The sequence below is a fragment of the Hypanus sabinus genome, chromosome 26, assembly GCF_030144855.1.
Source record: "Hypanus sabinus isolate sHypSab1 chromosome 26, sHypSab1.hap1, whole genome shotgun sequence".
NCBI lineage: Eukaryota > Metazoa > Chordata > Chondrichthyes > Myliobatiformes > Dasyatidae > Hypanus > Hypanus sabinus.
The window spans coordinates 47,063,204-47,087,858 of NC_082731.1; the positions used below are offsets into that span (position 1 = coordinate 47,063,204).

The following is a 24,655-nucleotide window of genomic DNA, read 5'->3' on the forward strand; positions in this document are numbered from 1 at the left end:
TTTTCCTGTGATGGACTGGACTGTATCCTCTACTTTCTGTAGGCCTAGTACAATTTTGTGGAGGGGGGGGTGAAACAGGGGTGAGGGGGAGGGGCAGAGAAGATTCCCTGATCTGAACCGTTTGGCCAGAAGTTTGATTGTCTTGTCAGAGGGAAATTCATGCAGTTTAAAAAAGACTGGAGCCGCTGTGCGTCTGACCTCATTCATCATGCCCACAAAGTTCCTGGTGTGCCTAATCAGCCTAGGCCTACCTCAGGCTCTGCCAACCTTTGTGTAGTACTCATTACCCAGCCCAACCAATTACCTGCTCTGTCAAGGAGTATCATTCTAAATATTCCAAGCTGACAAATCTGTTTAAAATTGTTTTGTGAGACTCTAGACAAGTAGAAACTCCAGAGCCACATAGCCAAGAAAAGGCTGAGCCTAATGTCCCACTGAGAGGATAGCTTTTTGTCAGAGGGGTTCTCTCTTTCTTGGATTGAGGGCAAAGGGGATCTGGCATAGCAGAGGTGTACAGGCCTGGGGTAGATGACATTTGGAGTACTGTAAACACAAGAGATTCTGGAGATCCAGACTAACACACAAAAAAATCCTGAAGAAACTCGGGCAGCATCTATGCAGAGGAATAAACAGTCAACGTTTCAAGCAGATCCATCTGGGGGAGGAGGAGGGGGTTCAGTCACCCTGCTATAGGAAAGATGCCATTAGGCTGCAAAGTGTGCAGGCGAGATTTACAGGAATGTTGATTTTACTTGAGGGACTGAGTTATGGGAACAGGTTGAGCAGGTTGGGACTGCTTTCATGGGAGTGTCAGAGAATGTGGAATGATTTTATAGAGGTGTATAAAATCAGAAGACACATTGATAGAGAGAATACAGTCTTTACCCTGGGGCTGGAGATTCAAGGACTACAGAGGGGAGAGATTTACTAGGAAACTGAGGAGCAATTTTACCACCCAGAGGGTGGTCAGTATATGGAATGAACTGCTAGAGGAAGTGGTTGAAACAGATGCATTAACACCTTTGACAAGCTTCTGTAGATGTGTTGGAGAGTATATTAACAGGCTGCATCACAGCCTGGTATGAAAAAACCAATGCCCTTGAAAGGACGATTCTGCAAAAAGCAGAATCCAGCCCATCAGTAAAGCCCTTCCCAGCACTGAGTACATCCACATGAAACATGGTGCAGGAAAGCAGCATCCATCGTCAGGGACGCCCACTACCCAGGTCATGATCTTTTCCCATTGCTGCCATCAGGACTCACACCACCAGATTCAGGAACAGTTATTACCCCTGAACCATCAGGCTCTTGAACTAGAGGGGTTAACTTCCATCAACTTCACTTGCCCCATTATTGAAATGTTTCTGCAACCAAAGGACTCACTTTCAAGGACTCATCTCGTTCTCAATATCTATTGTTTATTATTTTCTTTTTGTATTTGTACAGTTTGTTGTCTTTTGTACACTGGCTGACCGCCTTTTTGGTAGTCTCTCATTGATTCCATCATGGTAATTGGATTTATTGAGTATGCAAGATAAGAAGGCAAGACAGCAACTATACATTAGGGGTTTTAAGAGATTTGGCGTGTCAACAAAAGCACTCAAAAACTTCTATAGAAGTACTGTGGAGAGCATTCTGCCAGGTTGCATCACTGCCTGGTATGGGGGAGTGGGGAGCTACTGCACAGGACCAAAAGAAGCTGCAGAGGGTCATAAACTTAGTCAGCTCCATCTTGGGTACAAGTCTACAAAGTACCCAGGACATCTTCAAGGAGCAGTGTCTCAGAAAGGCAGTGTCCATTATTAAGGACCTCCAGCACCCAGGGCATGCACCTTTCTCAGTTCCCATCAGGTAGGAGGTACAGATGCCTGAAGGCACACACTTAGTGATTCAGGAACAGCTTCTTCCCCTCTGCCATCTGATTCCAAAATGGACATTGAACCCATGAACACTACCTCACTTTATAATATATTTGTCTTGCAAAATTTATCTATTCAATATTATTATACTATAATTGATTTACTTGTGTATTCTTTATTCTCTATTTTGCATTGTATTGAACTGTTGTTGTTCATGTTAACAAATTTCAAGGAATAAATATTAAAATTATTTTGAACTCCATGGAGCATGTGGGGACCCTCCAATATCCAGGCAGTCTCTCTTCTTCTTTCTTTCTTTTTTTATCCTTCTTTAGATAAGGGTTAAGGGGGGGAGGGTTAAGGGGAGGGGGAGGATCAATATTATTTTTCTTTTTTTTTCCATTACATTTATTCTTCATAATTTTCTAAAAAATTAATAAATATTTAAAAGTTTAAAAAAACAAATTTCAGGGCAGATGCCAGTGTTAATAAACCTGATTCTGACAATGAGTCTCAGGGTTGTACAGTACTGTGCATTAACTACTATATAGTTGTACATATACTATATGTACCTGTGTTGCCTTTATGGCATTTGTTTAGTTTATAATATTTTCGCTTCAGTAATTCGTTTGTTAGCATTTTTTAGTTAAAGTTAGGATTGTTTAGAGTAAATTCGTTGTCTGTGATATATCACGGCATGCGATGACGTCACACCCGGTTTCGCCGCGTCTTGTGGGAAAATACCGGTTTGGAGAAACGGGAAGGAGGGGGTTCACATGTGCAGGATCAGCGCAAGAAAAGTTTTCTTTCTACGCACTAGAAACATCAGTGAAGCAACGCCGTAAGTTCATGAGATAATCGATGTGTTGAATTAAAAATGTTAACGCTGATTCTGTTAAAAGTAATGACGGTTGATAAGGTTTATGTTTTCGTTAAAGAGTTGCGGATAGTTTGTGTTGAAGTGTATTTAAAGCAGTCAATGGCATAGGTAGATTCTGACTGTAATACTTTAATGTAATGTAGTTGTTGTAGTTTTACTTTTGCAAGTATTTACGATGTAAATATGATAACAAGGAAACAAATACTGTATACATTTTGTATTGTTTTACCAACAGTTTTCACCATATGTTAATGTGGAAGAGTGAACAGTAAACGGTTAATCTTACTGCGATCCTGTTTTCATTGACTACGGTTTACCTCGGTGTTTAGTTCAGAGTTCCGTTACACCTGAGTGAGAACACTACAATACCGCTAGGGTGCCCAAGGTTTTTGCAGAGCACTGTATTTGTCAATGTGGAGTGGAGAACGAGTCTGTAAATCTGACGGGAGCACAGGATGTCAGGAATGGCGAGGGTGGAGTGCTGTCAGAAGGGTGTGGGACAGGTGGCGAAAAGGAGTGCCAGTGAGGGTGCAAACACACCCAGCCCGGAGACACCAGGCACGGCAATTTGATCCCTAACAATTGGTTTATTGATCATTACAGAATGTCTCTCTGGTGCTTCCCACTCCCTCCCCCTTCCCACTCTCAGTCCACAATAGAGACCCATATCAGAATCAGGTTTATCATCACTCATACATGTCATGAAATTTGTTTTGGTGGCAGCAGTACAATGTAGTACATAAAATTACTACAGTACTGTGTAGAAGTCTTGGGCTTTAACACTTCTGCACAGTACTGTGTATGATGACATGCATGTCCTTTGATAATAAATTTACTTTGAAGGCCCGAATACTGCGGGGAAGGAATTTCATTGATAATTGTTGCCAATGTCACTCTGGCCAGAAACCACTGCCTCGTCCTGTCCCCCTGGAGAACTGCAACAATCCATTTCAAGGCAGCTAGCAACCGCACAACAGCAAGTGCCTGTGTCACAGCTCCACCAGGAGATGGCTTCAAGATGCGTCACATTTCCCTCACACTATTCACACTTCAAGCAGCCAGAGATGAGAATTTAATCTTAACGAGGCCAAGCAATGTCCCAATTCACACCTAACGATAAGGTTTAAATCTCTCTTCCTCTCAATTTACAGAAATCCCACGCTGCTGATCCTAACGAATCTCGGTGTTCCAGTTCCAACCACCTCTCCAAGAATAGCTCTTCCTAAACTAAAAAAAATCTCAGTGGGTGAACAAGCCCAAGGATTATTTCATGCCTTCAATGATAACTTTATGGGTCACAGAAGACCATTCGGCCCACGTCCCCATGCTAGGATTTCAATAGAAACATCGAAGCACTCCTGCTCCCCTATTCTCATAGCCTCATAGACAGCTCTTTTATGTACACTTAATCAACTCTCTTGAAATTCAAAGGGAAAAACACGTGAGGTTAACCTACTCTGCATCACTTTAGAAATTCAACCAGATGCCTTGTAAATGCTTGTTCGTTGTGTGCCATGTGATATGAAAAGGGAAGAGCATTTTTACAGGAGACAGGGTAGGAAGAGGTACAGTTGAGATAGCCATGGATAGAGTTAGGTTTATATATCAGTACAGGAGCAGAATTAAACCATTTGGCCCATTGGGTCTACTCTGCCATTTCATCATGGCTGATCCATTTTCCCCCTCAACCCTTCTCTCCATAACTTTTTACATCCTGACTAATCAAGAACCTATTAATCTTTCCCTTAAATATACCCAAATGAATTGGCCTCCACTGCCACCTGCAGCAATAAATTCCACAGATTCCCCACCCTTTGGCTAAAGAAACTCCCCCTCATCTCCATTCTAACTGGACGCCCCTCTATTCTGAGGCTGCACCCTCTGTTCCTAGACTCCCCCACTACAGGAAACATCCTCTCCATGTCCTCTCTATTGAGGCCTTTCAACAGAAAAGACAGGTATAACAGGGGCCCATGCAGATGCCCATGGCTACACAGAGTTTTGAAGAAGTGGGATAAGCCAAAAATGAAATTGTAGGGAAATAATCTTTTGCTATTCTTGATTTGACTAGGGGCACAGCAGCACAATGACATAGCAATTAGGGCAACACTTTATAGCCTGCTGTAAGATCAGGGCTTGATTCTCATCACCGATCAGGAGTTTGTATGTTCTCCCCGTGACCGCATGGGTGTCCTCCCACAATCCAAAGAAGTATGGGTTAGGGTTATTAAGTTGTGGGCATTCGATATCGGTACCGGCAGTGTGGCGACACTTGTCGACTGCCTCCAGCACACCTCTGACTCGGGTCTTTGCTGAACACAATGCATTTCAGTCTCTGTTTCAATGTACATTAAGCTCATCTTTAAAATAAAACTCTTTAATCTTTCCCTGTCAGTCACACAAAGCAGATGTCAGTCCCAGTGTTCTGCTGCTGCTGAAGCATAGCCGGGGAAATAAGTTGGTTTGTTATTGGCAGATGTGACAATGTACAGTAAAAAACTGTTTTGCACGCCATCCTTAAGGATTATTCCGCTCACACCACGGCACTGAGGTAGTACAAGGGAAAATAATAACAGAATGTTGAATATAAACACAGGAGATTCTACAGATGCTGGAAATCCAGAGCAACACACACTCAGCAGATCAGGCAGCATCTATGGAGAGGAATAAAGAGTTGACATTTCGGGCCAAGGCCCTTCATCAAGAACAGTGGCACAGTCTTGCTTGACACCACACTGCTTTGGTAACAGATCTGTTCTGAATTTTCTAAAGACCATTATTCGCACACAGAGGTACAACAGAGACATTCCTTAGAGAAAAGGATGTAATACAGTTAGTTCCTCTTAATTGGAATGAATCAAAGGCTCTTCAGAGGTTACAGAAGACCATCGATGGTGATTGGTGCTATTCCCTGGAACTGTCACACGGTGAAGATCAAGTCCATTGCCAGAATTCGTATTGTGATTTGAGGAGCCAATCTTGGACCACGGTGTGGAGATATTTGTTCAGTGACATTCCCCGTCCAGCATGGTGGTGCTGTGGGATGGCCTGATCGCATGGAATTCAGCATAACACTTTACAGTGATGGCGATCCAGGGTCCATTCCCACTGCAGTCAATAAGTAGCTTGTATGTCGTCACTATGACCACATGCATTTTCTCCGGCTGCTCCAATTTCCACCCACATTCCAAAGACATACAGGTTAAGGTAAGTGAGCTGGGGACATGCTATGTTGGTGCCAGAAGCACGTGGGATGCCCTTGCACGATCCTCATATTGACACAAACAGAGCATTTCACCGTACGTTTTGATGGTTTTCAAAGATTCAAGGTACATTTATTATCAAAATATATCTGCAGTATACAACTCAGATTCATCTTCTGAGACAGCCATGAAACAAAGAAACACCATGCGACTTGTTTAAAGGAAAACATCAAACCTCCATGTGCAAAAAAAATATTTGTGCAAATGGCAAAAAAAAACCAAGAGAAAAACACAGAATACAAAACACCAAATCACAAAGGCATTGAAAAAGAGTCGGGGCTTATTCAATTCAATCTAGTAGCACATCACTCGTTACCTGCCGGTGCAGAGCTTGTCCACCCTGATCAAAATCGTACAAAATAGCAACAAAAAAAACAAAAAAAAAGGTGCGACCCGAAACCAGAAACACATCATAACATGAACGACAGTCCAATCTACAAACCGCATCGATTAAACCTTGCCCAAGAACCAGGACTCTGGCACCATTGACTGAGGGGCAGACAAGGTTTTTATTTGCTGTTTGCGTAATTTGTTTTTTTTTTGCATGCCAAGGCAAAGAGAATAATAAGAAATGGCTGCTTAGATGGCTGAGAAGTTATTGGATGCGCCATCTCCCAAGACAGGGGAAGATTAATTGGGAATCTAGGATTGCTTTCCATAGATACCTTGCTCACGTTCCGATTCACATTTCTGCACTGTCATGTACGTTTATTAATACCCCTGATGCACCATCAATAACTCACACTGAGACGCAAGGTGAGTTATTGGCTTTTATTGACTGGAAGAAGGAACCAGGAGTGAGTGTCCATCATACTATGTCCTGGAGACTGAGGCCGAGCATCAGGCCTCAGATCGCCTTTATACAGGGGCCTGTGGGAGGAGCCACAGGAGCAGTCAGCAGGGGCCGTGTCCAGACAGGCACATAGTTCACCACAACCCCGTTACACACAACTCATGCTTCTCATTGAGGAAGCTCACAGATGATGTATGACCATGTAAAGCTCGACGGTGAGGCACCGTATCCCCAGAGCCAGCAACCACTTCCCCAGCCTCCACACAGACCCCTCCTTTTGGAGGGAAAGGGGAAACTTTGCCAAAAACAAGTGAATGGACTTGGTTTCAATAACTGAATCGGATGCAGTTGAGTACAGTAATACTTTGTGCCAAACAGGAGCTAGAATACCAAATTCCTTCCCGCCTGTTCTCAGGGAGACGCACCTCAGGGTATTGAATTTTTAGGCTTGCAAAAAGACACCAGGTGTGGCGGCTTAGAAGGTTGAGAAATAAGTGGATGTGCCATCTCCCGAAACAGAGGGAGATTAATTGGGACCTCGGATTGCTTTCCATTGATACACATTCGAAAACTTCAATAGTTGTACTGTGGAAAGCATTCTGACAGGCTGCATCACTGTCTGGTATGGGGGTGGGGGGGGGGTGGTCCTACTGCACAGGACCAAAAGAAGCTGCAGAAGGTTGTAAATCTAGTCAGCTCCATCTTGGGTACTAGCCTACAAAGTACCCAGGACATCTTTAGGGAGCGGTGTCTCAGAAAGGCAGCGTCCATTATTAAGGACCTCCAGCACCCAGGGCATGTCCTTTACTCTCTGTTCCCATCAGGTAGGAGATGCAGAAGCCTGAAGGCACATATTCAGTGATTCAGGAACAGCTTCTTCCCCTCTGCCATCAGATTCCTAATTGGACACTAATTCCTAAAGCTTTGGACAGTACCTCACTTTTTTTTTAAAAAATATACAGTATTTCTGTTTTTGCACTCTTTTAAATCTATTTAATATACGTAATCGATTTACTTGTTTATTTAATATGTTTTATTTTATTCATTATTTTTTCTCTCTCTGCTAGATTATGTATTGCATTGAACTGCTGCTGCTAAGTTAACAAATTTCACATCACATTTCGGTGAGAATAAACCTGATTCTGATACCTTGCCCTTGTTCCGATTCACATTTCTCCCCTGTCATTTATTGAACATACCTTTATTAATAACCCTGTTACACACAACTGAAACGCTCCTTTCTATTCAGTACAGAGCACCGTCTGTGGAGAGTAGTGGGAGTGCTTCTCTCTTCCCAATGGTCTTTACCGCTGTCTCTCGAGCACGTCTTTAGCTACCGCCTTTCCTGACACAACAGGACACTGGTGTCAGATATTCCATGAAGCAATTTGCAATGGTGACTGCACTTTAAACATCCTTAATTGCCCATAAAATGCCTCGAGATTATGCAGCATCAGTAAACCTCCTACAGTCTGGCACATCTGGGATCCTGGTGATGTTGGACTGGCCGATTTTCCAGACTATTGAATATTATTTCTCTTAATACCTCAGTACATTTAATTTAATTTTTTGTGGATGTTAGCAAGTGTCCTAGTGAACCTGGTTTAAGGGGAGAATGGGAGCCCGCTGCTTCCATAGAAAGGTGTCTGCATTTGACCGCTCCCTCTCCCTCTTGATTCTACTGGAGGAGGGTGTGGGAGCCATGGGTTTTGGGCAAGGTTTAATCGATGCAGTCTGTGGACTGAACTCTGCGGTTCGTGTTATATGCGTTTCTGGTTTCTCCCTTCTTTATTGCCATTTTGTGCGATTTTGATCGGGGCGGACTGCTCTACAGTAAATGAAGGACGCAGCGCTGAATTGATCTGAACTGATCTAAGCTGAACATTTGTTTCAATGACTCTGTGGCTTGGTTTTATGTTCTGTGTTTTTTCTATAGTTGCGTGATTCGTTCTTTGTGTGTTCGGTGTTTGATGTTTTCTTCAAATGGATTCTGTGGTTTTTCTTTGTTTCGTGGCTGTCTGTGAGAAGACAAATCTCAGGCTTATATACTGCATTAAATACTTTGATTATACATGTATTTTGAATCTTTGAAATCTCATCTACTGAGCCAAGTGCCAAACTATAAACACAAGAGATTCTGCAGATGTTAGAAATCAAGAGCAACACATACAAAATGCAGGAGCAACTCAGCAAGTCAGGCAGTGTCTATGTAAATGAATAAAAACAGTTGACATTTTGGACCAAAATCTTTCATCAGGACTGGAAAGGCAAAGGAACTTTCAGAAAACAGATTATTGGCTTTACTGTTAATGGAAGTTTTTCTTGGATCTTGGACCCTGGGATGAGGTGAGTGAAGGAAAATCAGAACCAGGTTTATTATCATGAACGCCGGATGCAAAATTTGTTGTCCTCCGGCAGAATAGTTTGAAAGCATATAATTACTATAAATTCAAAATAGTGCAAAAACAAATAACCAGGTAGTGTTTATGGGTTCAAGGACAGGCATACAGAAATCAAGATATGAAGAGAGACAGAGAGAGCTGAGATGAGATGAATCATTGCTAACATTAAAACTATTGTTGCCAGAATTTCAGATGGTGATGAGAGGGCATATAGGAGTGAGATATATCAGCTAATTGAGTGGTGTCGCTGCAACAAAATCAGCAAGACCAAAGAACTGATTGTGGACTTCAGAAGGGGTAGGTCGAGGGAACACAGTTCTCACTGAGGGATCTGGTGGAGAGCGGGTGAGCAATTTCAAATTCCTGGATGTCAAAATCTGAGGATCCAATCTGGACCCAACATATCAATACTGTTATTAGAAGCTTGAGGAGATTTGGTATGTCAAAAGCACTTGTAAATTTCTCTATGTATACCGAGGAGAACATTCTAACTGGCTGCATCACAGTCTAGTATTGGGAAGAGGTGGGAGGGGGTGTCTACAGCACAGGAATGAATTAAAGGGCAGAGAGTTGTAAACTCAGTCAGGTCTGTCATGGGCACTAGCCTCCATAGTATCCAGGACAACTTCAGGCAGCAATGCCTCAAAAAGGCAACGTACGTCACTAAGGACCCTCATCACCCAGAACATGCCCTCTTCTCATTGTTACAATCAGAAAGGAGGCACAGCAGCCCGAAGACATGCACTCAGTGATTCAAGGACAGCTTCTTCCCCTTTACTATTGATTTCTGAAAGAACAATGAATCCATGAACACTACCAACTACTTTTTTTGCACTACTTGTTTAACTATTAAACATATACTGTATATACTTACTGTAATTCCGTTTTTTCTCTCTATTAGCATTGTACTGCTGCTGCAGCAAAACCAACAAGTTACACCACATCCTAACACTGATTCTGAAGAACGTCTCCAGGTGAAGATTCTACAATCTTACTGCAGAACAGAGCAAAGAGTGCAAGATGGAATGGATCATTGCTTAACACTAAGGGAAGCCCATATAATACAAATGAAGAGGATTTTTATTTCCTCTTGGATGTACACCAGTCTTTAGAAGTCTTTTCCTCAAAGGAGAGGAAAAGCAGAATCTTCGAATATTCTCAAAATGGGAGTAAGCTGATTCTTAATAAGTGCTGGTGCAAGATTTCCCTGAACAGACGAGGTTTAATATCACTGGCGCATGTCATGGAATTTATTGTTTTGCAGCGGCAGTACAGCGTAATACATAATAATAAACTATAAATTACAATAGGTATATATAAAAATTTAAAGTAGTAGTGCAAAAGATATATTGTTGAGTCCTTATAAGGCATTGGTCTGACCGCACTTGGAATATTGAGAACTGTTTTGGGCGCCTTATCTATGAAAGGATGTGCTGGCATTGGAGAAAGTCCAGAGGAGGGTTTCGAGAATGATTCTTGCAGTGAAAGGGTTAATGTATGAAGAGTGTTTGATAGCTCTGGACCTGAACTCACTGGAGTTTAGAAGAATGGGGCACCCCCAACTGGGATTCCTGAAAGTGTTATTTCCCTCAATGCGGAGAAAGCATTTGATCGTATAGAGTGGAACTATCTTTTTGCAGTCTTAGAAAAATTTGACCTCGGTCAAAGTTTCATCTCTTGGATTAAATTGCTGTACCTGTGTCCTACTGCTTCTGTTTTAACTAATTTTCAGAAATCCCAGGTATTTAATCTCAAACGTGGCACCCGTCAGGGATGCCCCTTAAGTCCCTTTTGATTTGGCTATAGAACCTTTGGCGATAGTATTTCGAAATTGTCCTGAATTGACCGGGATTTGGAGAGGGGGTGTTGAGCATAAAGTTTCTCTCTATGCTGATGACTTATTACTCTTTCTCTCAAATCCGTCTACATCCTTACCTCCAATGTTTTCACTTCTTGACCAGTTTAGCCAGATCTCTGGCTATAAACTTAATTTACATAAGAGTGAACTTTTCCCAATTAGTAAAGAAGCACAAGAATTAACATTTCGTGATCTCCCTTTTAAAGTAGTCCATAATCAATTTACTTATCTTGGAGTTACAGTCACAAGGAAGTTTAAAGATCTCTTTCATGAAAACTTTGCCAATCTTTCATATACTATAAAACAGAGTCTGGTACAATGGTCACCTCTATCCATGTCTTTGGTAGGTCGTATTAATGTTGTTAAAATGTATGTTCTCCCCAAATTTTTATACTTATTTCAATCTATCCCAATTTTTATTCCTAAATCTTTTTTTGACTCCTTAGACTCTATTATTTTGTCATATCTGTGGAAGAATAAGCGCTCTAGAATTAGTAAAATCCATCTCAAAAAACCTAAAAAAGAGGGTGGCATGGCTTTACCTAACATTCGTTTATATTATTGGGCAGCTAATATACGTTGTGCTACCTTTTGGTCTTTTTTCCATGGCCAACCCGAGTGCCCTAAGTGGGTGGCAATGGAGTTGAGCTCCACTAAAGAACTATCTCTGCACTTCTTGGCTCTGCACTCCCTAGTAGTCTGCCCAGATCAATAGCAAATCCTCTTGTTAGACACACTTTGCGTATATGGGCTCAGTTTAGGAAATTCTATGGTTTCCATGGTTTTTCCGTTTCCAGCCCTGTCGTACATAATCACCTTTTTCTACCTACTACGTACGATTCAGCATTCCATGTTTGGTATAGGAAGGGCATTAGGCATTTTGAAGATCTTTTCATTGATAATCGCTTTGCTTCTTTTCAGCAGCTCTCTGTTAAGTTCAATCTGCCCAATGCTCATCTTTTTAGATATCTCCAAATTAGACACTTTATTGCTCCTTTAATTCCTAACTTTCCTGAAATGCCTGCGAAAAATGCTATGGACTTATTTCTTTCCATTAATCCACTAGGTAAAGGTTTAATATCAATTATTTGAGATAAGTTAGCAGCCTTACGACGGGCCCCTGTGGATAAAATTAAAAATGGCATGGGAGCAGGATTTAAATATCTCCTTATCTGATGAGAGTTGGGACTCGATTCTCAAATCAGTTAACTCAACCTCTCTTTGTGCTCGCCATTGCCTTTTACAGTTTAAGATTGTTCATAGAGCCCATATGTCTAAATCTAAACTATCTCGATTCTACCCTAACATTAGTCCGCTCTGTGATAAATGCAAGAGGGGCGAGGCCTCTCTCATTCATATGTACTGGTTCTGTCCTAGCTTGGAGAAATTTTGGAAAGATATCTTCACTACGTTATCGTATATTCTGAATCAGCACCTAGAACCAAACCCCTTAATTGCTTTGTTCGGTTTCTGGGGCAAGACAGATTTACGTCTGAGTCCGACCAAATGCCGAATATTATCCTTTGCCTCTCTCCTGGCTAGACGCTTAATCCTCCTTAGCTGGAGAGATGTTGCCCCGCCCACTCATGCTCAATGACATTATGGCCTGCTTGGACCTCGAAAAAATCCATTATTCAGTTCTTAATTCGGATTTAAAGTTCCATAAGATCTGGGGACCTTTTATCGAGTACTTTCATAACCTTCCTCTTGACTAGGGCTTTTTTTTTCTTTTTTTCGGTCCCTTGCTTTCAGCTCCCTTTTTTTTCCTGGTAGTAGGCATTATTATCCTCTGTTGCTAAGTGTATTCACAGTCTGGGAGTTTGATTGTCCTGATTTATGTTCTCTATATTGTGTTGTGGTTGGTCTGGAGTTTTTTTTTGTGTTGTGGGGCTTGGGGAGGATACTAAGTTTACTTGTCTTCAATTTAGGTGCTTTTTTTTTAATTGTCTTTCTCTGTATCATATTGTCATTGTATGCTTAATTTTGCACTGTATTAATGTTCCTCATTCTGATTTGGGGCTTTTTTAATTTGTAAAATGTATAAAAAAACCTAATAAAAAAAAGAATGGGGGGGGGAATCTCACTGAAACCTATCGAATGTTGAAAGGGCTCGACTCGATATAGCGGAAATGGAGAGGATGTTTCCTATTGCGGGGGAGTCTAAGACCAGAGGACACAGCATCAGAATAGAAGAGTGTTCCTTTAGAACAGAGAGGAGGAGGAATTTCCTTGCCAGTGGGTGGTGAATCTGGTGGGATTCGTTGTCACAGACAATTATGGGGGCCAAGTCATTGTGTATATTTAAAGTGGAGGTTGATGGGTTCCTGATTAGAACATTGAACATAAAAATCTACAGCACATTACAGGCCCTTCGACCCACGATGTTGACTCACTCTGATTAGTCAGGGTGTCAAAGGTTACAGGGAGAAGGCAGGAGAATCGTGTTTAGAGTGATAATAAATGGTGGAGAAGATTGATAGGTTGACGGCCTGATGCTGCTCCTGTGTTTTATTTTAAATACAATGGAACTTGTTTTCAGCAATCTGGCATTACAATATGCTTTGCTGAGTCAATCAGCCTTTGATTAGCCAGCACAGAGCTCAAGCGATTTCAGCTTTAAGTATCTGTATTTCATTTAGTGTTTAGAAGTAGCACCTCTAAGTAGTACCTTCACAGCCCAAGGTGCTTCCAAAGCACTTAGCCTCCAATCATTTAGTTCTGAAGGGCAAGAACTGTTGTCATGTGGGATGAATCGTGTAGCCAGTAGCACCGAAACACATAGCAGTGCAGTGAAGCACGTAGCAGCATCGTGTCGTCACAATAAAACCTGCAGCAACATGGTTAGATATACAACCGTAATACATAGGAGCAGAAGTAGGCCATTCAGCCCATCTAGCCTCTCCACCATTCAATCATGGCTGATTTATTATCCCTCTCAGGTACAGAGTGGATTCAGTTTCGAGATTCAAGAGTCAAGTTTACTTATCACATGTACATTGAAACATGCAGTGAAATGTATCCTTTGTGATAACCAACATAATTGAGTGTGCCAGAGGCAGATCGCTGTGTTGCCACACATTCCAGCACCAACGTAGCCTACCCACACCCCCACAATGTTCAGCAGAACAACAGTGAACGGAGCAAACAACAAAACTCTGCTCCTCCCTCTCTCAAACACACACTCACACATACACACAGCCCTCTAACACAAAGAATTATTACAGCAAAGGTTTTAGCACGGATAAAGCAGTGGCTGTTTGCCAGGAGGCAAAGAGTAGGAATAAAGGGAGCCTTTTCTGGTTGGCTGCCGGTGACTAAAGTGGTGTTCCATAGGGGTCTGTGTTGAGACCAATTCTTTTTACATTATATGTCAATGATTTGGATGATGGAATCGATGGCTTTGTTGTAAAGTTTGCAGACTATACAAAGTGGACAGCAAGGTAGTTTTGAGAAAGTAGCGAGGCTACAAAAGGACAGATTAGGAAAATGGGCAAAGAAATTGCAGATGGAATACAGTGTTGGAAAGTGTATGGTCATAAATAAAAGGGTTCACTCTTTTCGGCTTGGAGAGAAAATGCAGAAAAACTGAGGTGCAAAAGGGACTTGGGAGCCCTTGTGGAGGATGCCCTAAACATTAACTTGCAGGATGAATCTGTGGAGAGGAAGGCAAATGTGATGTTAGCATTCATTTTAAGAGGACTAGAATATAAAAAAACAAGGATGTAATGTTGAGATTTTATGAGGCCACACTTGGGAGAACTGAGAGTCCCTATCTTAGAAAGGATGTGTTGAAACTATGGTTCACAAAAATGATTCCAGGATTCAGCGGCTTGTCAAATGAAGAGCATTGGATGGTTCTGGGCCTGTATTCACTAGAATTCAGAAGAATGAGGTGAGACCTCATTAAAACCTACTGATGGTGAAATGCCTTGATAGACTGGATGTGGAGAGGGTGTTTCTTCTGATGGGAGAGTCTAAGACCAAAGCGCATAGTCTCAGAATAGACTTTTACAATGATGAGGAGAAATTTCTTTAGCCAGAGAGTGGCCAGTCTGCAGATTTCTTTGCCATAGGCAGCTACAGAGGCCAAGCCTTCATGTATATTTAGAGCAGAGCTTGATGGATTCTTGATTAGTCAGGGCATGAAGGGATATAGAGAGAAGGCAGGAGATTGGGGCTGAGGGGAAAATTGGATCAGTCATGATGAAATTGCTGAGCAGATTCGATGGGCCAAATGGCCTAATTCTGCTTCTATATCTGGAGGTCGAACTCCAAGAGAGGTGCTATTCATCAGCCTCCAGTTAATTTGGATTGAATGCTATTCCACAGGACATTGTCCACTTAATTGAAGAATGTGATGAGGAGGCCATTTCTCAGGAGAACATTGCCGCAAGCTGCCCCTAGTACTGACCTGGTACAGCTGGGGGGTATTTCCCAGTTCATTTCAATCTATGGGTGCACGGTAACACAACATTATTACACAGCCAGAGAACCAGCTCATTCTGTACGCAGTTGTTGATCCCAGGGGATCATGGTTTGTGCCTCTGCTGGACTCTCCAGGACACAAGCCTGGGTGGGAAGATTTGAAGAACCGGCTGTGGCCCATGCTGCATGTTCCCCCTCTCCACGTCACTGACGTAGTCCAAGGGAAGGGCAAGGGCCAGTACACTTGGCGCCAGTGTTGTCAGAGAGGTTGCCAAACTGCCTTAGGGACCCCGGCTCGGGAGTTCTTCCTCGGGGTTTACTCCCAAAGCCTTTCCCACTGGTGGGTATGGCCGCAAAACAGCGGAGGGTAAAATCAGTTTTCCTTCTCCTAGGCAGACAGCCACCCAGGGCTGAAGAGCCCCACCTGCCCAAAAGGCTCAATTACTCGGTCAGTAACACTCTGTATAGATGGAGTGTATACTACTCAGTGCATTCAAACCAAGAGCGCACAGTAACACTATTACAGAGCCTGAGACGCAGGGTCAATCCTACGGTGTTTGTACGTTCCCCCTTGACTGTGTGAGTTTCCTCCCAAAGACCCACAGGTTAGTAAGTTACACTTACTCATCACGTAGTTGTATTTGGCTCCTTGGGTCCAATACCACGTTACATCTCGAAATATTGGCTAATCTATCTCAAACCAAGTCCAGAGTCTTAGGAGCACAGAAACTGGCCGTTTGGCCCAATGAGTTTATACTATCCTTTTACACAAATCCTATATTCATCCTATACTTCAATTCTTCCCATACTCCTATCAATTCCACCCCCACCCCACCCCCCCCCAGATTCTACTATTCACTGAGACAACTAGGTGCAATTATCCCACCGACTGGTCCATCTTTGGGATGTGGGAGGAAACGGGAATGGGGGTGGGGGTGTGGACTACAGTGAGACATGCAGTCTGAGTTTGGGTCCCTAAAGGAAGGGAGACTGAGGGGAGATCGGCACTGGAAAGAAAGGGGGAAGAAGTCAGAATAAGTTGGTGGGGGAGGCGGAGATTGAAAACTATCTTTTTTTAAATCATTTGATAGAGAGTAATTCAACACCGTCTAACAAGACCACGTCGACCCGGAGGCAAATGGTAACCCATTTACATTAATGATATTTCATTTTCACTCGTTCTTAACTAATGATCTAGATTGTAGCACGCACCCACACGCCAGGAACTCAGCGGCCCGCTCGTTGTGGGAGGAACACGCACCATTTCAGGGAGAACAGTTAGCGCCGGAGGCGAGCATCGAACTCGTGTCCCAAGGTGGGAAGCAATAGCTCTACCTGTTGAGTCACTGTGCCGCCCACGGCGGGACTCGCCGTGACGCGGTTCATACACCGACCACGAAGATCAGTGTGTTTATCATGGAGAAGCTCCCCTGCCTCCGACCTCCAAGCGAGATGTCCCGGGTGGCTTCCCTCGACACCCCCGCCCGATTTTCACTCCAAGCGCTAAACAAGATGTCAAACCCCGAATCCCAATGAGGACCAGACTTCTGGGTCGCGTGTGAGTGAGGGACGGTCCGCGGCCGCTTCACTACCGAACAGCGGCAGCTCGACCCGTTCAATCGACGATGCGCCCCGACGGCTGAGCAACCACCTCAGAATCGGGTTGACCATCACTGGCAAATGTCGTGAAATCTGCGTTTGCGGCACGAGCGCAATGTTATACAACATAGTCAATACTATAAACTACAATAAGAACAAATGAATTAAATAAGTAGTGTAAAAGGGGAGGGGAAAGTAGCGAGGTAGTGTTCATAGGTTCACAGTGCCCATTCAGAAATCTGATGGCAGAGGGGAAGAAGCTGTTCCTGAATCACTGAGTGTGTGTCTTTAGGCTCCTGTACCTCCTCCGTGATGGTAGCAGTGAGAAGAGGGCATGTCCTGGGTGATGGGGTCTTTCTGAGGCACCACCTTTTGAAGATGTCCCCGATTCTGGGGAGACTGATGCCCGTGATGGAAGTGGCTGAGTTTAGAACTTTCTGCAGTGGTTTCTCCGTTTTCTATAGAAGTCGTCGTCGTCGTCCCCCCAAACGAGATGGTGATGCCACCAGATAGAGTGCTCTCACCTCTCGATGTGGTAACCGCAGCCAGGGTCGCCGCTGAAGTCCTGAACTTGGGGCTATTTAGTGTTTTTAACACAACCGTCGCAATTTCGCCGTAATTCACAACCTGCTGCGCAAACCAGCCGCGCACCGAACTTTCCGGACACTGGACACCGGGTGCCCGGAACCTCGGGGAAGACACGGGCACTTGGCGAATGCAAACCCCGCTCCAGGTGGCGTGGGGTGTGTGACATCCCAACTCTCCCGGAGCACCCCACATCATCCCGCCACCGAGTCAACGCCTTTCCCCACCACCTCCCTCTCGATATACACGACCATCTCCGAGACGGCGGCGCCTGTTACTGAACTGTGCTTATCAATATTATTCGTTCTTCTCTGAAAAACAACATTCGCGTTGTTTGCATTTCTGCCAGTCTAGGCAAACAGTGGCTCAATTCACACCCCCTTAAGTAACTAACCATCGTTACGAACATATTGTAAAGTAACAAACAATTGAAAGATCATGACTGACCTTGGAGTCCTCTCGGTGCCTGTATGAAGAAGCGTAAATCCGAACTCTGTTCGCCGCCTCTGCCTTTTATTGTGTCTGAGGATGAATCAGTGTGCAAGAAGCCTTGGCGAGCGAGAGGCTGGAGAGTAACTCCCACAATTCCTAAACCGGAGCCAGATTCAATGCAGTAAATTCAGTGGCAGCCTTTGACTGACACTGCACTCTGGATTCAGACTCCGCCCTCACACCGGATCGACCCGACCCCACCCCACCCGAGCCTCCGCGGCCATTCAGACAAAGGAGCCGCTGGAATCCGCCGCTTTACGCGGAGCTCAGGGCGGGTGCGAGAGAGCTCCGGCTGAGATGATATACTCTCCTGTACAAACAAAAACATCACCGCTTCTTCAGTGCTCGCTTGCAACCGTGTGCAATTCCGGTCGTTATGGTTGTTGCTAGTTCTGGGACCAGATGCCCCCACCACCATGATAACAGATGATTTAAACGATTATGCAGATATCCGAACCTTCCACCGCCCATGAGAAGTATTAAAGGTTTTCACAAATGCAGGCTTAACCTTGGTCCAAATTTCCACCATTTTCTCTTTCTTGGGCCATAGTTTTTTTCCTTAGGACAGCAATGAAGGTCCTCCATCTCTGTCAGCAGCAGCTGTGGTTTGGGGTCCTCGGGAATACCATTCCACTAAGATATAGAAGGGTTCTTCATTGCTGTTTCTGTAACGGTTTTGTTAGACCAGTCAGGGTTGTTAGCCCTGAGCTGAACACCCAAACCTGGAGGACCAGAGGACCACTCTTAGTCTGACCTTTAACCTTTGACCTGTTTGGCATGGGTGACCCTACCAAGAGCCAAAGCTTAAACCCTGACTCCAGCCAACATCGCTCTCTGGATCATTGAAGCACGCAAGCCTCCAACTGAACTTACCCCCCTCCCCACTGCTCCTGGGGCTCCTCCCACAGACCCCAGTATAAAGGTGATTGGAGTCACAGACCCTTCCTCAGTCTCCAGGATGTTGTGTGATGGTCACTTGCTACTTGTCCTTTCTTCCAGCCAATAAGAGCCTACCTTAACCCCCGTCTCAGAGTTATTGATGGTGTGTTATGATCCCAGCCCCCTCCTTTGTGAGAATCGCAAGAGCACCCGTTGAGGGAGGGTCGGTAGACCCAGGAAGTGGGAGAGAGAGAGACGTGCTGAATAGACACAGGAAGCGGGAGAGAGAGAGAGACGTGCCGAATGGCACGTTCCACCCGGGATGCAAAATAAGGTGACAGTGACTATTGTCTCATGGAGACCACGTGTAAAGCCCTCGGGCAAAGTGGGCTGGTTGAGAGAGAGATTGCATCATCCCAACCTGATTGACACCTGCGACCCCGTGAGGAAGTATAAAGGAGAGTCTCGGGGACAGCCCCTTCAGACGCACCAAGAAGACACGAGAGTGATCCCGCCGTAGCGGGAAGCCATTTTGAAGGAAGCCATGTGCGTTAGATTCTGGGATTGGAATTTGTGGCTGGAATCACGGAAAACCGCTTTTAACTAACATCAGGGAGGGGGAACCAACGCTCCCCCGATTCAACGGAAGCTTCATAAAGACCCGGCAAGTTTTTCCTCTTCTCCCCAATCTCTCTCTCTCTCTGTCGCACCACGTGAAACCCAGCGATTCCCAAAGGCTGAAGCCTGCAGACTTCTGAGGGACTTTTATATTTCCAACGGACAATGTATTATCCCCTAGACAACAGTAGAGCTAATTTCTTAATGATAATTATTACTATACGCGCTTTAGATTGAGTATTGAGGACGTGCATTATCTGAATGTTTGTATTAACCTTACGTTTGTGCCCCTTTACAAATAAAAACGTTTGAAAATAACTGGAAAAAGTTATCCAGTTACGGGATACGTAACAGGTGCATCAAAACCCTACGGCAAGGTTGTGGTCCACTTGGAGGCTTATACAGGGTATGCATGTTGAGGCGTTATGGGTTCCTCTGCCACATCTGTAGCAGTATTCTTGGCTTCCTTCGCCATGTCAGCAGCTTCCTCTCGGCTTTCACAACTGACTGTCTTGCAAGTCCTGGCTGGAGACTCAAGAATGCCACTGCACCCCAGAGGTAGACCGATTCTTCATTGCCAAGAGCCGAAGCATAAAGCCCTGACTCCAGCCAACATAGTTCTGCTGGTCATTGAGGCACACGAGCCTCCGAACCCTTCGAGTAGGTTGTGATCTTCTTGAAGGATGGATCACATTATCTGCAGTACTCTCTGCTTTCAGTAACTCAGTACGACATGCTGACAATTGTGCACTCATTTTTAAATTGCCCTGTTTATCATTCTCCTGACAAACAGTCTGGGAAAATATCTCACAGTGTGAGAGCTTTAATTGGAAAGCTGCTGTATACATTTTACATTTTGCATTTTCCAGCACTTCAGGGTCTCATGGGGTGATGCAAATCAAATAGGTATAGCGACACAAAGCCGCCACTTTAGCTACCCCAGGGTTAAGAATGTGGGCAGTAACGATATAAACTCAGTGATGCATTGATTACATTCACGTTATATAATTATTGGCACTGTTGCAAAGACTCTCAATGTGTGTTTGAGAATGTTTACAGCACTGGGGAATTCAGAGACACACGAAAACTAAGGCTCGTATAGAGTCAAAGCGTGACATGGAAATGTTGGTGCAGTTCCTGCTTCTTTGTGTTTACTGTAATCCAGAGCCTCAGGGCATCCAACAGTCGATATGGGCACCACCAAGGTGCCTTTCTACTCTGGTTTGTGCTTGCCCGAACATCGAGGCCTAATGGCCGCAGACCTGTGAATTTCTGTGGGTCTGCTGGGGAAGTCGGGGACCAGTGAGTCTGTGATTCTCCGGGGTCTGCTGGGCACGTCAGGCCCTAGTGTCTGTGAATCTCCGGGGTCTGCTGGGGAAGTCAGGCCCTAGTGTCTGGAAATCTCCGGGGTCTGCTGGGGAAGTCAGGCCCTAGTGTCTGTGAATCTCCGGGGTCTGCTGGGGAAGTCAGGCCCTAGTGTCTGTGAATCTCCGGGGTCTGCTGGGGAAGTCATGCCCTAGTGTCTGTGAATCTCCGGGGTCTGCTGGGGAAGTCAGGCCCTAGTGTCTGGAAATCTCCGGGGTCTGCTGGGGAAGTCAGGCCCTAGTGTCTGTGAATCTCCGGGGTCTGCTGGGGAAGTCGGGGACCAGTGAGTCTGTGATTCTCCGGGGTCTGCTGGGCATGTCAGGCCCTAGTGTCTGTGAATCTCCGGGGTCTGCTGGGGAAGTCAGGCCCTAGTGTCTGGAAATCTCCGGGGTCTGCTGGGGAAGTCAGGCCCTAGTGTCTGTGAATCTCCGGGGTCTGCTGGGGAAGTCAGGCCCTAGTGTCTGTGAATCTCCGGGGTCTGCTGGGGAAGTCATGCCCTAGTGTCTGTGAATCTCCGGGGTCTGCTGGGGAAGTCAGGCCCTAGTGTCTGGAAATCTCCGGGGTCTGCTGGGGAAGTCAGGCCCTAGTGTCTGTGAATCTCCGGGGTCTGCTGGGGAAGTCAGGCCCTAGTGTCTGTGAATCTCCGGGGTCTGCTGGGGAAGTCAGGCACTAGTGTCTGTGAATCTCCGGGGTCTGCTGGGGAAGTCAGGCCCTAGTGTCTGTGAATCTCCGGGGTCTGCTGGGGAAGTCAGGCCCTAGTGTCTGGAAATCTCCGGGGTCTGCTGGGGAAGTCAGGCCCTAGTGTCTGGAAATCTCCGGGGTCTGCTGGGGAAGTCAGGCCCTAGTGTCTGTGAATCTCCTGGGTCTGCTGGGGAAGTCAGGCCCTAGTGTCTGGAAATCTCCGGGGTCTGCTTGGGAAGTCAGGCCCTAGTGTCTGTGAATCTCCGGGGTCTGCTGGGGAAGTCAGGCCCTAGCGTCTGTGAATCTCCGGGGTCAATTGGAGAAAGTCAGGCCCTAGTGTGTGGAAATCTCTGGGATCTGCTGGGGAAGTCAGGCCCTAGTGTCTGTGAATCTCCGGGGTCTGCTGGGGAAGTCAGGCCCTAGTGTCTGTGAATCTCCGGGGTCTGCTGGGGAAGTCAGGCCCTAGTGTCTGTGAATCTCCGGGGTCTGCTGGGGAAGTCAGGCACTAGTGTCTGTGAATCTCTGGGGTCTGCTGGGGAAGTCTCCATATCCAGCAAGAGGCTCTTTCTGCTTCCTCCCTCATCTTGCGAGTTGCTTGGTTCTTGCTCTTTTCATCAAGGCCCAGCGCAGACAGCAACCTCTATACTGATCTTGCTGGTAACCCACTACAGTTGATCTCCACGGGGAAGAGCCATCCTTTGTCCCTGCACTCTTGGACTAAGGACTGGTACTTCATGGCCTTCTTCCCGTGAGCTCTGTCTTCCATGGAGCACACTCCAATGTCTGGTCCAAGTGTGGCTTGCACTGCCTCTGCGAATGGCAACTTCCTCCCCGCACCAACCCTCATTTCCCATGATTTGGCAGTTTGCAGGAGATTGAATTTAGGCCTCTTTTCTATGACTGGTGTGGCCCTCTCTTTGATGAAAATGACTGGTCTGCGCACTGGTCTCTTTTTACACATCTCCCGTCTACCAGCCACCCACACACTGAAATCAATCCACCAACCCCACATGTTTGGGATGCATGGCCATAGGGAGTACATGCAAACTCCGCACAGACAGCACTGGAGGTCAGGGTTGAACCTGGGTGCCTGGAGCTACAAGCCAAAGGCTGTATGATTGTAACACTGCCCTGCTCTACATCATAACATAAGCTACACTCAGTGGGCACTTTGTCAGGTACTTCCTGGACCCAATAAAGTGGCCACTGAGTGTATGTTCATGATCTTCTGCTGCAGGCCATCCTCTTCAAAGTTCAAAGTGTTGAGCATTCAGAGAAGCTTTTCTGTAAACTACTGTTGTAACACATGGTTATTGGAGTTCCTGTCAACTTGAACCAGTCTGGTCATTCTCCTCTGACCCCTCCCATTATCAAGGCCTTTATGCCCAAAGAACCACAGCTCACTGGATTTGTTTTTGATTTTTCTCATCTTTCTCTGTAAACTCTGGACACTGCTATGCATGAAAATCCCAGGAGATCAGCAGTTTCTAAGATACTCAAACCACCCCCTCTGGCAACAACAATCATTCCGTGGTTCAAAGTTACTTACATCACATTTCTTCCCCATTCTGATGTTCGGTTTGAGCAACAACTGAACCTCTTGACCACGTCTGCTTGCCTTTATGCATTGAGTTGCTCCAACATGATTGGACTGCACGTGCATGTAACGAGAGCTGTACAACTCATCTCCTCCTACCTTAGGCCACAAACTTATCAATCACTCCTGCTGTGGACCACCTGGAGGTCCAAGACCCTCTCGTTACATGCACGTGCAGTTCAACTCTTTGAGTGATAACTCAGAAGGTTTGAAGTTAATAACTCATCTCCTTCTACCTTAGGCCACGAACTTATCAGTCACCCCTACAGTGGACCACTTCTACAAAGAAGGGATCTATATGCTCTACAACAGCTTGACTAAGTGTGTACATGTAGGAGGGGACTATGAAGAAAAATAAATGTGCTAGGTTTTCTAAAATTGATTCCTTCTACCTTAGACCACAAACTTATCAATCACCCTTCGTAAGCCGAAGTAAATTTATTATCAAAGTCACTATATACTACCTTGAGATTTATTTCTTGTGGGGATTTACAGGAAAATAAATGCAGTAGCATTTATGAAAATCTATAGATAAAGACAGACAAACAAACAAACTAAAGGTATATATAAATATGATAGTAATTGTGTGATCATTCAAGTTGAGTATGATGTTCTCCTAAGAGTTGTATATTGAGTCCTCAGATGGCTGTAGAGGCTGATCCAGGATCCACATAATCTGTTGTAATTGGATTCCCTTAATGGAGAATACAAGTGTGTGACTTTGTTTAACATGGGAAGGCATCAGATCAGGGTCAGGGTCTGGGTCCAGTGACATGGAATGCAAGATAACTTCACTGTCGCAGTCTCCCTGCACTTTCACTGCCGTTGTGATGTTCATTATCTTCCACCGTCTCCACTGTTGAGGTGTTGGTTGGATCGCTTTTTGTCTGGAAACTCCTCATTGACCTTCTCACCATGGGTGACCCTACCAGGAGCTAAGCTCCAAGTGGTAAAATTCCAGACACCATTGCTCTGGGATCTCAGGAACTCATAACCAAAGGGAAACCAACAGATCTACAAACATCTGAAAGTCAAGGCCCAACAAAATACCTGTGATCGAAGAAGAAACCCACGCAGTCATGGAGAGAATATACAAACTCCTTACAGACCAGGGTCACTGGTGCTTTAATGGTGCTAGGCTACCGTGATGTCACAACTATGGCATGAGTAAATCCTTCAGTTCTGAGAAGATCACCTACAACCTAGGTAACCAAGGACACATCTTTCTGGGAACAGCGTACAGTGGAGAGCTTATCAAAGACAGGTTGACAGTCAATGTCACAAGAAGAGGCACTTCAAAACTCTCTTCAACCAAGATTCTGGCTCTGATGTTTGTGTCCTTGACTTCAATCCACAACT

General features: G+C 45.0%; 1 protein-coding gene across 1 annotated transcript in view; it reads right to left on the bottom strand.

Annotated features, from left to right (window-relative positions):
* Positions 1-18,191, bottom strand: part of LOC132381787 (synaptosomal-associated protein 25-like) — a 66,072-nt gene extending 47,881 nt beyond the window's left edge. The window contains exon 1 of the mRNA XM_059951353.1: positions 18,112-18,191. The gene's annotated coding sequence lies outside the window, so the exon portion shown is untranslated. The remainder of the gene's footprint in view (positions 1-18,111) is intronic.
* Positions 18,192-24,655: the final 6,464 nt, after the last annotated feature.